Source organism: Chenopodium album, chromosome 5 (assembly GCF_948465745.1).
Source record: "Chenopodium album chromosome 5, dcCheAlbu1.1, whole genome shotgun sequence".
Taxonomy (NCBI): Eukaryota; Viridiplantae; Streptophyta; class Magnoliopsida; order Caryophyllales; family Amaranthaceae; genus Chenopodium; species Chenopodium album.
In genome coordinates this window covers 48915161-48922831 of record NC_137838.1, presented here as the reverse complement: position 1 = coordinate 48922831, position 7671 = coordinate 48915161, and the positions used below count along the sequence as shown (strand labels likewise).

Below are 7671 nucleotides of genomic sequence, written 5' to 3'. Positions count from 1 at the left end.
GAGCTTTCCAAAAATATCTTATTCATCTTATTTCGATTTCTGGATCAAAAGATATGATAAAAACAAAAACCGCAAAAACTGCTGTCTATCGCAAGAGTTTTATCCTTTGAATTCTTATCTTTTCTTAATTCTTTGACCCCTCTTTTTTTTCTCTATAAATAGAGGTCATATCTCCCCTTTTCCAATCATCAACAAGCCTGATCATAAATTAATTCTCTTCTCCCTTTTTAGCCTAAATACTAGCCACCCTATTCTCTAAAAATACTTCCCCTAATTAAGCACTCCAAGGAGTTCATACAATACCCAAAGTTCTATACTTAAACCAAGGCATGAAAGGTATAATTAACTGAGGATTTGGACCAAATCAAATATACATTTATTTAATTTAATTTTCATTTGATTTATATTTTTATTGAAGTTACTAACAGTTTATTCATGATGTAGCAATTCAAGGAAATGTCGGAAAGTGAGTAGTTAATCATTTAATTACTCTTATTTTTATTCTTGTTGCTAGCATATCATCATGATTAGGTTATTTTATATTTAATTTGACTAACGATATTATGGTTAAATTTCTTCTAATATTAATGTTTATTCTATTATTTTTATGATCACCATATTACATGTTTAAAGGGAATATGTAATTGAAAATCACGCCTAATAGGATAATTTGGACGACCGGTTTAGGTTCCTTTTTAATCTTGTTGTTAATTTAAGTGATCACGATGTTTTAGGCGTGATTAAAAAGGAACCTAAACCGGTCGTCCAAATTATCTTATTAGGCGTGATTTTCAATTACATATGTGTGAAGAGTCAAAGATGATGACTCTTTAGGATGGGTAAGCTAATGTGATGTGGGTTCAAGCCCCCAAGTCTAGCTTTAAATGGGTAGGGATATAGAGATAAGCATTGGATATTCTTTGACTCGATCATGCATGGATATGAATATGAATGTGGCTGCACCTTAATATGAGGTTGCCTACGTATCCGTAGCTCTAACGGAACTTTACACAAGTGTGTGTACACCTCAAAGTGGTTTTCAAGGGTTGTAAGGTGGTTAAGCTGAAGGTTTAAGGAAGAAAGGGTCAAAAGGCTCAAGACCCGAGAGAAGTCCCTAAGATATGCAATTGTGTATTAGACTTTGCAAGTTTTATTTTTCATATTTTTTTTGTTTTGAATTTTGCAAGTTTATTTTCATTTTTTCTTCTTTTTTTTTGCTGTTTTTTTTTTCCTTTTGGATCAATGCGGGCAATCTCAGATTATACGGTCCATCACTCTTTTAGCATTCATGTTTCTCAGGCACGGTACCAAGCACTCGATGAGAGACGCAATTCGAGACGTGTTTGTATCAAAGACATTGGAACACTTGCCCTTAGACATTATTTTATTGTTGCTTTTCTGCTTTTTTTTTTTTACTTGCTTTTTGAATGTTATACAATTACACATCTTCTAATCCCAGGATTAAGTAATGCCCAAATTTTCTTCTCCTCTCGCGCCCGGTCGGGCGCCCTTTGCCCGATAGGGCGGTAAAAATGTCCGTATACGTCAAATTTTCGCGCCCGGTCGGGCGGCATTCGCCCGATCGGGCGAAAATTCCTGATTTTCTAACCTCACTCTCGCGCCCGGTTGGGCGATCTTCGCCCGATCGGGCCTGAAGATAACATGGACAATTTTTGTCCTCCTTCTTTTCTTCAATTTTGGCTAACTCTTTTCCTTCAAACCTGTACAAAAACTCATAGGACTCATTAAATTCCCTCCTCTCTCCTCTCACAAGAAAAAGAAAGAAAAACTAGACTAAAAAACATTAAAATACGGGTTGCCTCCCGCAAAGCGCTGGTTTATCTAGGTCCCGCACGACCTTTGTACCAAGTACAAGAACTAGGACCCTTGGCTTAACGCTTGGTCGTGTGGTTTCTCACCCGGTCGAGCGGTGTTTAGGCCACGACGCGGCTTCCTGACATACCCTGTAGGACGCCAATTCTTCTTTTCCGGTGGATCTTCCTTGACTTGGACTGGGGGTACTTCAATGCTACGCACTAAAGATCCCTCTTCGATCGATGGTTTCTTAAAATTGTCACTACATTTAGTATTTGCAACTCGATCTGGCGGAACACTTACCGTAGGCTCAATTTCCACAACTTGCTTGTTTAATTCCACCTTCTCATCTTCGAAGCCAAGACCGATAGTGTAGAGGGCTCTTTCTATTGCATCAACTTCATTTTTCCATCTGTCTATTTCATCTGTAAAGGATGCAACACAAGATACCGCCTCCAAGGGATCTTTTACAAGAGCTTGGGGCTTGTTAGAATAATTTTGAACCACATCAACACTAAAACACTTCTCCTCTATCATGGTGATTTTAGGGGTATTATTAAGATTAAAAATAACTTTATCATCCCCTACTGATAGTGTCAATTTTCCACATCTCACATCTATAATTGCTTCTGCAGTGTTAAGAAATGGTCTACCCAAAATAATTGGGGTTTGCATATCCTCAACCATATCAAGAACAACAAAATCAACAGGTATATAAAATTTACCTACTCTAACAGGAACATCCTCTAAAACACCTAAGGGGTATTTAAAAGAACGGTCGGCCATTTGTAGAGTAATATTGGTAGCTTTTAGTTTACCCATATTTAACTTGGAACACACAGACAATGGCATAACACTAACGCTAGCACCCAAATCACACAATGCATTATCAATCATTAGATTGCCAATATGACACGAGATAGAAAAACTACCCGGATCTTTCAGTTTAGGCGGAGATTTATTTTGAAGTACGGCACTACATTCTGCATTGAAAACTACTGTCTCTACGTCACTAATAGACCTTTTTCTTGTCAATATTTCTTTCATAAATTTTGCATATGCAGGAATTTGTGTAATTAATTCAGTGAAGGGAACTGTTACCTGCAAATCTTTTACCATCTTTAGAAACTTACCAAACTGCTTATACAAATTTGTTTTCAAGTGACGATTGGGGAATGGAAGTTTGATAATTGGCTTTGGCGCATTATTGCTCTTATATGGAGTTGCCACCTTCCCTGGAGTCGTACCCTGCAATGTAAAATCAGATATATTAGTATTACTCTTTAGCCTTGCAGGGCTATTATCTACATTGTCAGGTTTAATGGGATCAAGATAAGCATTATTTAATAAAACATGTTCAACATCTCTGGGCATAGGGGGCCCTTCATAGTGTGAACCACTCCTTAGAATAATTACATAGGCTTGATCCGTAGGCCTGGTTGGCTGTGCTGGCAGGGCTCCCTGTTGACGGGCTTGAAGAGTAGCAGAAATTTGCACAATTTGATTATCTAAAATTTTATTATGTGCTAGGATCGAATCAATTTGGGCATCTCTACTCTCCATGTGCTTCTGCATATTAGCCAGCATCGCTCTAATTTCTACCTGAGCAGGGTTGGAAGATAAGGAGGGTTGTTGTGGTTGGTTCTTCTGGCCAGCATTGGGGTGGTAATATTTCTGCTGAGTTTGTTATGGCGCCTGTGATTCTTCTTGTGGTGGTGGATTTTGAACATTGGTGCTCCGGTAGGAAAGGTACGGATGATTCTGGTACCTAGAATTATAGGTGTTGGAGTATCGGTTGTTCTGCCTATAAGCTTGAAAGGCATTGACTTGCTCCACGGAACTCCTGCAATCTTGCTCCCAATGACCTAAAATTCCACAATTTTCACAGAAAGCATCATTAGCATTATTATTCATTACAGAAACATTAGCTACATTTGCAGTACTAAGATTATCTAGTTTTTGGCAGATAGAGGATAATTGAGCTTGCAAAAAGGATACGGAGTCAACACTATGCTTCCCCTTGTTAGCAAAGCCTCTACGATTCCCATATTGAGAATTATGTATCGCCATATCTTAGATAACTTGACCTGCATCATCAACATTAAGGTTCATAAACCTCCCACTAGCTACAAAATTCAATATTATTCTAGATGAATTTCCAATCCCATTGTAAAAGGCTTGGATCAACTGCCATTGTGCCAAATTATGGTTGGGGCATTCTCTTTGTAGATCCTTGAACCTCTCCTAAGCCTCATATAAAGTTTCATCGGCCTCTTGAGCAAAGTTCTAAATAGCACTCCGTAGTACAGTTGTTCTCCCTACAGGATAATATTTGTTATAAAAATTCAAAATAAGAGTTTCCCAGTCAGGTATACCAAGTGCAGTTCTATTTAAACCATTAAACCATAATTTGGCTTTTCCACTTAAAGAGAAAGGAAAGAGAATCTCCCTGATTTGGTCTTGTGTGACCCCAGCTTGCCTAATGGTATTACAGTACTGACAGTAGTCTTCAATATGAAGATTTGGGTCTTCACCCTTAGCTCCACTAAATTACTTCCTTTCTATCATCGTTATCAATTGGGGTTTAATCTCAAACTGTACCCCATCAAGAGCTGGAGTGGGAGTAAGGTGTGGAAAATCTGTAAGCTTTGGTTGTGAGTAATCACTAAGCTTCTTAGGAACCGCCATCTCTGATTCTGGATCTGAAGATACCTCTGAATCGCTAGAATCAGTTGGAGGGTCTCGGTGATTATTATTATCACCAGAACCCGCCAGGATTTGCTTGTAGAAATTCTTTTGTCTATGGAAGGATCGTTCGATCTCCGGATCAAATGGGATGTAACCTGATCTAGAACACCTAGGCATAAACAAAGAACTAGAAGCAAATATGAGACTTGCCTCAAAAGAATTAACGTTCTCTAAGACAAAAAGAAATAACCTAGACTACGAAAATAATCAGAAATAAAAAATAAAATCGTTTCCCCGGCAACAACGCCAAATTTTGACAAGCAAAAATCGTATCACCTAATCAAAAGTAATTCCTAAAACCACTAACTAATAATAGATAGCGAAGTAGGGTCGAATCCACAGGGAAACTGGTCTTTCTATTCCAAATTAATTCAAGCAATCTAAATTATAATGTAACCAATATTTTATAATCAAAGGAAACTAAACTACAGAGATTAAAAGTAGGGAAGAATAAGAATAGAGGAAATCAATGAATAAAAGACCTAAGGCATAGGTTCACCAATAAATAACATTCCAGGGTAAAACATAATAATCAATCATCAATGCATAAATTAATCAGATCATAAAGGGTTTTCGCTACGCATTACAATCACACAATTAATTTACCGGTATTAAATCTCATCTCTCGAATCTCGACTTTACGTTTATAAATTAACTTGTCAATTGAAACTAGACCTTAACATCAATTCTCATCTCTTGAATCTCTAATCAATATTGTCAAACTCATGCATAAAAGATCAAGCCTAATCTAGTCATAGAGCATTAAATCAATCAATAGGAAATTAATCTAGCATTGATAATCAACAACAATAAATTACCCCTTCATATTATTTATGGTCCCCATAAACCCTATAAATAAAACTACTCACACATAATTAAATCTAAACTAATCAAAGAAATAAAATAAGACATGATGAAAGAATTATAATAAATAACTGAGACTAAAGTAGAAGAAATCGTTACCAAAGTAATTCGGAATTAAGAGTAGAGTTAAGAACAAAGTATTAGAGAGAGAGAAAACAAATCTAAAAGCTAAGTAGAGAAAGAAAATCTAAGAAAAGAATTGAGAAAGAGTAAAAGAAGATACTAAACTCGCTTAACGGAAAAGTACTTATATTAAGCAAGAATCCTAAAACTAAAACAAACTTAAACAACGCTAATCGTCTCCTAAAGTTGACACGCGCCAGATCGGGCCCGCATTTTTGCTCATCAAGTATGTTTCTCGCGCCCGGCCGAGCGCGATTTCGGGCGCCGACTTTACTTCCCGTGCCCCGCCGGGCGCGCCTTCGAACGGGAGCTCCTTTGGCCGGGCAGCACTCTTGGGCCACTCTTTGGACTTCGATTGGGCTCCAATTCTTCGGGCCAATCCGGATTTTCTCTTCGGGTCTTGAATACTCGGTCCAAATGCCCCGGTATCACATATACCGAGCCCTTAATCACCTGTTCGATGGCTCTAACTGGCCCTGGGCTATGAAGGATGGTCGTGCTTCTCCAATGCTCGTAGTTGCTCCATAATATCTCGGGAAAATGCTCCAAAAGCGCAAATCCCTACAAAAGTCAATCAAATCTACGAAAACACTAGAAAATACCAATTAGTAATAAAAGTGGCTTTAAAGAGCCAAAAACACTACTAATTATGACCAAGGGACGGGGGTAAAATACTATATAAAATAGACATATCAGTTGCATACGCTCCTTTCGTGTATCTGAATCTGTGCTCTAAATTTTGGAATGTGAAGGAAAGGATTATAAGATTGTACGAAATTCAACATGTCAAAAATAATAAAAAAAATTTGGAAGATGGTTCTTCTAGATGCTACGGTATATAAACATTTATTTTATACTTTTCTTTACCATGCATTCTTATTTTATTCTTTTATAAAATATAATATATGCTTAAGTGGTTAAGTCAGGATCTATGAAGTTTTGCCGTTCATTTATTATCTTAAGATAATTATCTAAGATTTTTGATCCATATCATCAAATAATCTATCAAACCAGGTTTTACCTTGCATTTGTTATATTAATCCACAATTACATAATTACTCTTTTTTTTTAAAGGATGAAACCATTCAAGGTATTATATTTACGAAGGATGTTGATAATTTTATTGGCAAATTACAAAAAGGTTTTGTGTATTGCTTTAAAAGGGTTCAAGTTATTCCAGTGGATGATTGGCTACGAATAGTACATAATACATATCAACTCAACATAACTACAGAAACAGAAATATCCATTGTTGATACTGACATCGAAGGCTTTCCAAAGTACTCTTACAACTTGGTGTTTTTACATGGTATCAACTCATTCAAACGCACTAAAGGAATTGTGATATATATGCAAGTGAGATTCATCGAAATGAAATTACCGGTATCATTAAATAGGAGATATATATTCTAATAGATCAAAGGTATGTATACACATTTTTTTTTTGTAAAGGAATATAATATATATATTTTTTATATGATTGTTTTACGTAATTAGGGGATGGGGGGTTATGGTTTTATTTTTTAATTTTTTGGAACGTATTACTATATTATATCAGCTTTGATAAATATATATATATATATTTTAAGGATTACATAAATATTTTTGTGGTGAACAATGTTTTATGGAATTAGGGGTTGGGGAATTAAGCTTTTTATTTTAATTTTTTTACTATTTGAAAAGATAACTACACGTAAAAGGATATGCATACTGGCTTCTTATTAATTTATTTATTTTCTTCTTTATTTTATAAATTAAATAGATAGATACTTTTTTTTTTCTATACAGTTGTTTTGCTATGAGATTGACAATATGGAATAAATTTGTCAACGCAATTGGTGCACGAGCAATCGAAGAATATGATCAAAATCTCACTTTACTTGCATGTAGTGTCCAACTTCAAAATTATAATGGTAAAGTTAAATATACATGTTTTTTTTTAAGTCTACTGTGTCCCAATTGAAGGACTTGCATGAACAGGTTTATGTATACAACATACTTTTGATTTGTGACTTTATTTAATTTATTTCTCTTTCTAACTACTGTATATGCTTACATTATTTATAGGTAAATGTGAATGAAATGTCAAAGCTACTATATACACGTTGTGATAGCTCATAT

General features: G+C 35.7%; 1 non-coding gene across 1 annotated transcript; it reads left to right on the top strand.

Moving 5' to 3' along the window:
- Positions 1–4015: 4015 nt before the first annotated feature.
- Positions 4016–4122, top strand: LOC145633493 (small nucleolar RNA R71). Its single transcript, XR_014112816.1, has one exon. It is a non-coding gene; the product is annotated as a small nucleolar RNA R71 (small nucleolar RNA).
- Positions 4123–7671: the final 3549 nt, after the last annotated feature.